The sequence below is a fragment of the Oculina patagonica genome, chromosome 4 (assembly GCF_052425735.1).
Source record: "Oculina patagonica isolate OP01 chromosome 4, crgOcupat, whole genome shotgun sequence".
Classification (NCBI taxonomy): Eukaryota; Metazoa; Cnidaria; class Anthozoa; order Scleractinia; family Oculinidae; genus Oculina; species Oculina patagonica.
In genome coordinates this window covers 37,245,587-37,254,145 of record NC_135761.1, presented here as the reverse complement: position 1 = coordinate 37,254,145, position 8,559 = coordinate 37,245,587, and the positions used below count along the sequence as shown (strand labels likewise).

General features: G+C 39.0%; 1 pseudogene; it reads right to left on the bottom strand.

Moving 5' to 3' along the window:
* Window positions 1-6,973: 6,973 nt before the first annotated feature.
* LOC144650134 (uncharacterized) lies at window positions 6,974-7,749 on the bottom strand (annotated as a pseudogene).
* Window positions 7,750-8,559: the final 810 nt, after the last annotated feature.

Here is an 8,559-nt window from a genome sequence, read left to right as displayed (position 1 = left end):
GTAGTATGTTTATTGTATGCTCGATATCTTGTGATTTAAATAAATACTTTCATTTTTCTTCACAGTCAAGACAAAAGCTACAATTCTGATTTCCAAGCGATTTAACAATAACCGTAGTACAGGCACAGGTGTCGAAAAACAATCTCTACACAGTCTTTGCTTAGCTTTGTGACATAAAACTCGCTCCCATGATTGTCTGGTTTGCTTTTCTAATCGTTTGTCCCCAAAGGCCATTTGTTTTTCGGTGTTAAATTATTTACTGAAGGTTTTGAAAATATTATTTACAATGTTAACATCGTCGGTAACCTTTGCATGACCTCTCGATTTACATGCAAAGAATGCTACAAGGGCTTCTTTCCCGCACTTCTCGTTGATCTCTTTCAATAGCCCACTGGATATTCCCAGCTTGCTAAGCTTCTGTACAGCGGCCTTAGATGAGAGCTTTCCATCGTATGATCTCTTGTTTGCAGAAATCTTAACCTCACACATTTTTTTCTCTATAAGAAATGAAATGGACGTTGCCTGTACGCGACTTTGCTTCATGAGAGGTTGGCCGTAGTAGTTGAGTACTGCCTTGAGAGCCTTGCAGTCTTCCAGTGCATCGTGCGCGTTGAATGTTCCTTTCATACCAAACTATTTGCATACCAAACTATTTGCTACACACTGGTAATCTTTAAATTAATCATCAAAGTTTACACGGTCAATTTAATTAAAATTTAGTCAAATATTAATATAACTGTCAAAATGAGACGTTTCATCATCGTCTTCATCATCATCATGTCGCCTTCATCATCATCAATGAAAAAATATGTTTCAATACCCTTTCACCCCATATTGTACAGAGATGTAAAGTAATGTATACAGCTAAAATATGTACTTAAGTTGTTAAAAATAATTTGTGAAATAAATAAGCAGCAAGAATTTTTTTTTACAAACAGTATCAAAGTTACTTTTAGTGATAACTTTATCTCGAATTACACTAGGTAAAAGACCCTAAAAAATAGAATAATAGAAGAATAATAGGTATTTTTATGAAAAAATAGGAGAAAATGGAAAGCAGGTTGAAAATAGGAACTCAACACCCTGGTAACAGAGAAATAACCAGAAGCCTATCATCTTTTTGCCATGCACAATGTTTTGTCAACACAAAATTGATAAAAAAGCATGTAAAAATCAGATGGCTGGTTTTTTTTTACTGATCAACATATAGGTACCCATCTACTATTACTGGTAATTGTGAACGGTTCTTTCATTGTTTTCTATTAATCAGTAAGCTTGAAAGCTTCAAATTTTGTAACAGGTGATAGTTGGAATGGGGTGAAAGCCCCAAGCCAAGTATCAAAGCCTAAAGAAACCAAGAGCCAGCCGTCTTATTGTTTAAGCACAACCCACTTACCCATCTGAATTAAACACAGAGTAGGGTTATTGAAGTTTATGTTTAAGTGAAGAACTTGCGCTTGCTCTAAGTGCTGTCTGTTGATTAGACAATACATTGCGTGATTTTCCCAAAAAACGTACCCTAAAAAATAATTTTGTTCTGGTTATATTAGCTTGCCTGGCAAAGGGCATTAGGTACTGCACATGACTAACTGTGATGAAGACCAATCAAAAGAGTTCTCAACTTTTTGTTTAAATCAAGGTAAGTAAATGAGGCAATTTATCCACTCCATCAGGATGAGTGGGACAGAAACATTTTTGGTTCTCAGTCACTGCTCTTAGCTTTGTCATCAATTTGTTACTCCTATACTGCATTTCTACTGTACCTTTCAAATCCCTGACCATCTTTATTATCACACTAGAGGCTTCTGTTACCAACTCTTGTGCATTTAAGACTCCAATCATACGCTCCAAGAGTCGCTTACATCCCATCTTTTCCATTAGAGAAGATGTCCCTCCAGACTCCCTTTTGTCAACCACTTTAACATCCAAGATCAGATCAAGATAATGCTCCATCATACCAGAGAGACAATATTTCGCACTAAATTCAGGCCAATCCATGCGACCATCACCACAGAGCACCAGCACCTCAGTTTTAAAGAGATCCCAGATTTTTGTTTTCATCTTGCCCACAGTTCCTTTATACATGGAATAACATAATGTGTCTGAATTCTTGTAAATGTTGATTGAGACACAAAATTTAAGTTCAAGCACTGTGCGAAAAGACTGATCTTCTCAAAATTGTTCCCCGTAATCAAAGTGGCTGCAGCTAGGAGAGTTGAAGAAACGAAGAGCTTTTGTCCTTTCTTCTCGCCTAGAATCTTGGAGGAGTACCAAACACTATCATGACCGTTCTCACAGCAGTATGCAACTGTCAGGACTCCAGCTTCCAGCTTCTGGTTAACAACCTTTCGCTGCTTGGTACAGTTCTGTTTGTCACAAACACCTTCACACAACTGTATGATGCTGTCAACATCTGCCATCACCCTTTCACCTGCATACATGGCCTGGTATTTCTCCAAATCACCTTCACATTTCTGAAGCTCTGCAAACTCTTTCTTAACCACCAGCTTCAAGGCATTCACATGCTCTTCTAATGTAATAGGACCATAGAATGGCTGGACTGGTTGATCTTTCAGTTCTGGCTGATTTTCCACATTGATGGTTTCTTCTACTGGTGTTGGAAGGTGCAGGCTCTCATCAGAGAGGTCCAGATTCAAGTCTAATGCAGTTAATGTGGCACTGTCTGATAACTCAACCTCACTGCGGTTCAAAAACAGAACAAAACAAGAAATTATTGAGCCAGAATTAAGGGCCAAACACACACCTACTGTATTATGTAAACTTCTCTCATAGTACGTCGGTTCAAACAGTAACAACAACAACAACAACAACAACAACAAAAAATGAGAGATGGAAATACCACTGTACAAACTGAGGCAAAGCTGATTATTGCTACAAATTATAAGCAGTATGGTAAGCAAGCAACAGTACTGCGCACACAATTTAATTTATAAGCATGTAGCTTAAATGTGCGGGGGTGTCCTCCCTCGTGGCTTCCTCCCTGGCCCCGCGTGTCTCGGCACTTCTCTCTCCGGCGGCCCCCTCTTTTCTCCGCCGCCCCGCCGCTCACTGTCCATATTATTATTAGTGCCTTAAATGTAACATAGAACAATTAATTGCACTGAAGTATGTGTTCCTCACCTATCGGGTAAATCCTCCAGTTTTATATCTTCTTTGAACCACGCCCCTCCCCACCCCGGTCCCCCGCGCGCCGCCCCCGCGCCGCCCCGCCCGCGCCGTCCCCCCCGCCCGCCCCCCCCCCCTGGGCGGCCCCTCTCTCCGTCGCTTGGGTCTCTCACGCCTTCCCCGGGGGGGCTCTTCTGGCGGCTCGTCTCCTCACCCAGCCGGTCTTTGTCGTGTCCCTCATGGGCTGTCACCGGGCAGTGGTCATGCTCACATCTTTTTGCGGAATTCAAAGTCATTGTCTGACACCATTAAATGAGCTTGGGGGAGGCACCTTAACTGGTGCTTCTGGCAAATATTGGCAAGCATTGTTTCGACTTTAAATCATATTTAAAACATTTCCCTAATGTCAAAAATTGATCCTGAACCATTTTTAAAATATCTTCATTGTTTAGAACTTAAAAATCTATTCCCTTCTTGGCTATGTGCTTATTATAAACTAATTAATAGTCTTTGTTATATTTTTTATGTAAATTGCTTACTAGCCAAAATAACAGTCACTAAAAAATGCCCAGAAAAAAACACTATCAGTAGCAACCCTAAGGGAAATTACCGGTACATGTAGTGCCATCACACAGTTCTAATTAACAAACAACAACAAAAGTTCGACATTTACCGTATTTATTCGATTAAGCACCCTGGGTGCTTGTTAAATTTTTGGCTCTTGAGAGTGGGTGATTATGGTCGGGCAGCAGGAAAGAGGTTGCACCACAAAAAGGGCAACTGTCGGTCTCATCTGCTGCAGATAAAACATCATCTCCAACAGGAATTAATCCTTTCACTGCCCCAGGCCTATTGAATCTTATTGGCTTGTAGGATAGACACTTTGGGCTCCTTTCCAAAGTAGTTGCACCACTTTGTGACTCAATGCACATGTCATTAAAGTGAAGAACAAAATCGGGGCAGGGCTCTGTATCAACAGATTGTAGAACAAATTTCATGTGCACACAACTGCTATTTTTGCAAGTTACACACCTCATGCTTTGGGCAGAGGAAGAAAGAATCCCCCAAGAAAGTGAAGGGGGCTTGACACTAATGATTCCATCTTGCAGAACAATGAAGGTGGGGTCTTAAGCTGTCACTTCCAGAAGTTCATGACCTTGAAACACTACAATTGGAAAAAAAAATTCTAAAACCGTGCCAAATACTCAATGAAGACGCTAAATCCTACAAACAGTTCTAATAATAATAATTTAATAATAATTGATTTCTCACGCATTACATAAAATCTTAATGCTCTTCCAAGTAATAAAGATATTTAAAATTACAATAGGATGGTAAAATACTAGATCATAAAAATTTTAAAATTCATTATATTAAAATACTAAAATTCATATAAAATACTAAAGTTCATTATAAAATTCTTAAACTCGTTATAAAATACTAAAAATCATTATTAAATCATAGAAAAAGAGTGGCAGCCTGGGCCAAGTGTGCCCCGAGAGCGATTATGGGATTATTAGGGGGAAAGATATCAAGATATCAAGGTTTTCCTGATATCTGAGGTCCTATAATAATACAGTCGCAGAGGTAAACAGCAGCACTTGTGCCCTGACACCATGTTTGCATTTGGCACTTTCCCCAAAATAATTCCATAAATGCTGGCACGGATATTCTCAGGCTATCACTATTTTTTCAAAGTGGCTGGTGACGACATATAAAGATCTTGAAAAATAAACATGAACATGCTTGCATATCCCTGGGAATTTTTTTAAATTTTGAGTCTTCATTTCGCTTTGAATAATTATTTTCATTGTTATTTTCTCTGGAAAAATAGCCACTAAAATGTCCAAATGATAGTTAATGCTTTTTTGCCTCACTAAAATACTCGAAACAAAGGCAGCAAAATGTACAAAAGCCTATATATATTGGAATAGATAAATATTCATTCCCTGGTGTGTAAAGTGCTGTAAATTTTTGTTTCAAAATGTGTTTATGTTTGAGAAGTTCACACATGCACACCCATTTGAAGATACTTGATTTTTATTAATTATTATTCTCATTATTTTTCAGTGGAACCTTTCGTTGGTCTGGAGGAAAAGACCTACGTCTCCTTAGAGAAGTACGTTATGTTGAGCCTTACCAATTTAAACATGGCACCAAGGAATCTGGCCAAGCCTGGAATGAGGTGGCTAATGGCGTGAACAAGCATGAAGGATTTAAAGCAATGCCCAGGGACCAGAGAAGTGTCGGAGACAGGTTCAATAAACTGTTAGCCGACTTCAAGGCAAAAATGAGAAAAGAGGAAGGAGAATCGGGAACAAATCCTGAGCCACTGTCAGAGGCAGAAACTATTTTAGAAAAAAAATTGAGGAAAACATTTTGTCAGCAAAGGCTGACTTGGCTTCAGCTACAGCAAAAGACAGCGAACAGCAGAAAAATGAAAGAAAGAAGGCTATGGCCGTAAGAGATGCAGTTTTGAATACATGGAAAAAGTCAAAGGGTGCTGATTCAGACGAAGAAGAGGGTGAGATCAGTGAGAAACCAAAAAAGAGGAAAAGGAGACGTGGAAATGATGGTCTGCAGTATCTTTAAATCAAATGTCAGGCCGAGGCTGATCTGAAAAAAGAAGAAGTAACCCTTCGTCAGCAAGAATTGGCCATACAACAGAAGCGTCAAGAGCAATTTAAAGCCCAAATGCTTCAACAGCAGCAGCACCAACAGCAACAAGCTCTGCAACAACAACAGCAATTTAATCTACAGCAGCAGCAGTTTCAACAAACTCAGAATTTAATTGTTGCTTTATTGCAAAAAATGTCAAAAGCCTAAAATATTGACTGTTTGGTGTTTGAGCTAAGCAACCTTTTTGTTATTAAGGACTCCTTTATGGTTTGAGAGATCAGTTTTTGGGATGTACTTTGTAACTTACATGCATTATTTCAGTTTGTAATGTACCATTTCATACACTCATTTGTTGTGTGGAACTTTTAATGCATGTCATTGCTGAACTTATGTTTGGGAGATGTTGAACTTATATTTTGAATTGAGTTTGACTGTGGGCAGTTCACAATAAAGTTGTCTCACTTATGATTGCTTTCTATTAATTGTCTTACCCCCAAAGCATAATTAATGCATTTAATTTTACAACAAACAGTGATAGTGAAATTAGAATGCAGAAGCAATTTTAATTTTAACTTCAGTTTCAAAGATGTTTTGTTTAACCTATTTTTTGTTGATTTGTGCTTGACAAATCAGCAACCCTGAAAATATGATATAACTGAAAACATTTCAATTAAATTATGCAGTTCCGGAAAATATCCATACCCACCCCACAGAAGGTTATTAGAAATTCTGAGGGGGTGGGGGGTCTCAAAAGCCAAAATTTTTAAAGCAAAGTATGGGGCTTATCTGGAATTTCCAGAGCAGTGGGGGATTCAAACCAAAAACCTTCTGTGGGAGGGGTATGGATATTTTCTAGAACAACACATTCTGATTCTGAAATAATTTTTTTTTTGTCAAAAAAAAAAAAAAATTTCCCTAGCTATAACACATCAGCTCAGTTTGTGTATTAATAAATTATTAGGCCAGATAGTCTTGAACGGTTGGGGAATCAACTTGAAAAAATGTCGAAGTATTATTACCATATAGGCAGGTTAGAGTGCTTCTTAAAAGTGCAGCAACTATATAGTGCTTTCGACTGCACTCAATCCTAGCTTTAAGTTGCTTTTAAAGTCGTTCAAGACATCACCAAAAAGCCATTCAACCGACACTCTAACAGAACTCATTGCTTCGTTGAATGCTTCCATGTTTGGTGTAAATAATGGGACCTCCCCAATTCGGTAGGGGGCCATTAAATGAGGACGAAGGGGGTAGGTGCGGTCTTCATAGAGACATAGAACATCCCCTCTTGGACTGTAGGCTACTCTTTCAAGGCTAGTTAGCAGGCCAGAATCTTTAACATTCCTCATCGTGATGTCGACCCTCCACTGGACCATAAAGATTTCCTATGAGACCATTGGGCAGTGCCACAGATTGAAAATTAAGTGCGTGTCCTCGCTTGTGCCCATTGCATACTATGTGCTGTCTTTCAGTAAGGCGGCAAATAGGGCGAACCGTACCATCGACGAAACCAAAACAATTAGTTAGGGGACTTCCTAAAATGCCTGGTTATCGCGTTTGCGTTTTCTTGAAATTTAACGGGGAGAGAAATGGCTGATTCCACGAGGTTAAACGAAAACCATGTTCAATATAAAACCAGTCAAGTACAGTGTTTGTGATCATGCACAGCTCTGGAATCGGACGAGCAAAAGTCAAAATTAGGCAAATCTTTATAAGCAGTAGGCAAAGTCCTTCCATTCCGTTACAGACTGTTCCCTGTGGGCACCTGAAGGTTGCTGGAATACGAAAAGCATTCAGCAGTATTGTAAGATCGTCTTTGGCCACTCTAAAATGTGCTTCACACTCACAAGAATCAAATGAATCCAAACAAAATGGATCAAAATCCCAGTACGGATACAAACGATTAATGGGCTTGTAATAATCGTACAGAAACAAAAATTCTCCATCGTCAAGCGAATCATCAGCATAAGCCATTACCAGCGCATTTATGACATCTTCAAAAGACATCTTACTCTCTAAATGTTTTTCAGTTTTTCTCTTTTTAATAATTTTTTGACTCTTCAAATGTTGTTTCAGTTATGCTCTTGTAACTTTGAACCAACCGTCTTCCGTGAAAACTTAAATGGCAACAAGTGTCAAATTTTCGCGCCCTTTTACCGCACTCGACCCAGTCTACCAAATACGCATCCGACCATCGTAGTCAACCGTAGTCGACTATCTTAAAGTCCTTATTAAAAGTAGGGTGCTGGCGAAAGAGCCCAAAGTTGTTGTTGCTGGCTGCCCATGTCATATGTTGCACAATGCAGCAGCAAAAGGTGCCACTGCATTTGCAAATGCTACTGGTTTTGACTTGGAAGATTACTGTGTTGACTTGTTTTATTGGTTTGACAAGTCTACTATGAGAAAAGGAATTTTGAAGGAGTATTGTATGTTTTGTGACACAGAGTATGAAGCAGTGGTGAAGTATGTTTCTGTCAGATGGCTTTGTCTTGAGCGTTGCTTGGATAGAGAATTAAAGAAATACGATGCCCTGAAGTCCTACTTTCTGTCAGAACATGAAAGAGACAATCGATTAAAACGCTTGAATGAATCATTTCAGCGCCCCATGAGTGAAATATATCTCATGTTTATTCAATCAGCAATTGCTTGCTTACCAATTTCAACAGCTTTTTGCAAAGGGAAGATCCTCTCATACACTTGCTGCATATACAGATGGAGAATTCCCTAAACAAGTTGGCTGTTAAATTCACAAGACCAGAGAAAGTGATGGAGCACAAACCGAAGTTTGGAACTTTAAAGGGTCTGGACATTAGTTTG